General features: G+C 41.7%; 1 protein-coding gene across 1 annotated transcript in view; it reads right to left on the bottom strand.

Moving 5' to 3' along the window:
- The window catches only part of LOC119581986 (cortactin-binding protein 2-like), a gene marked incomplete in the record, with an annotated part of 125597 nt that overhangs the window by 82391 nt on the left and 42637 nt on the right, over positions 1-569 (bottom strand).

The raw sequence follows: 569 nt of genomic DNA, 5'->3' as shown, positions 1-569 counted from the left end.
AAACCATATCACTACTGTTTCCTCCGCGTAAGTGCTAAAATGTACACAGGAAAAAGTAAGATAAAACTTTGTGACACCAACTCGTCCGATAGCATGCGCTTTTACCTCAACCTTTCCGAACACGTACAACGCGTTGGCTTAAGCTACGAACGACTACCTTGTCAGACACTTCACCATTAAATGTTAATCTCGTTCAATATTTACATTACTTTGCAATGTCGGGTGCCATGGGAACAGAAGTGTCCTTGAACACGCTACTCCAACATGGTCGCATTTACAATGGTTAACCGCGTATGTTTTGTGGTTTCGTATATCTTACAGTTACATTGTTACTGATAAAAACACACATGTCAACTTACATGGGTATGTAGGGTGTCGGCGTCGTCGACCCCTCGTCTATTTCTGTGTCTTGAGTACTCGCCCTTACCACCTTCTCTTACTCACAACTTCTTCTAGAGCTGTGGCAATATATTCCTTTTCGCGATAACACAATAACCGAAAACAAAAAGAAACTTCACAGCCACTCACCACTTCCTTTCGCACTCTCCTTTTTTTATTTCTAATTTCGG

This window comes from Penaeus monodon, chromosome 15, assembly GCF_015228065.2.
Source record: "Penaeus monodon isolate SGIC_2016 chromosome 15, NSTDA_Pmon_1, whole genome shotgun sequence".
Classification (NCBI taxonomy): Eukaryota; Metazoa; Arthropoda; class Malacostraca; order Decapoda; family Penaeidae; genus Penaeus; species Penaeus monodon.
This window is presented reverse-complemented; position numbering and strand designations above follow the sequence as displayed.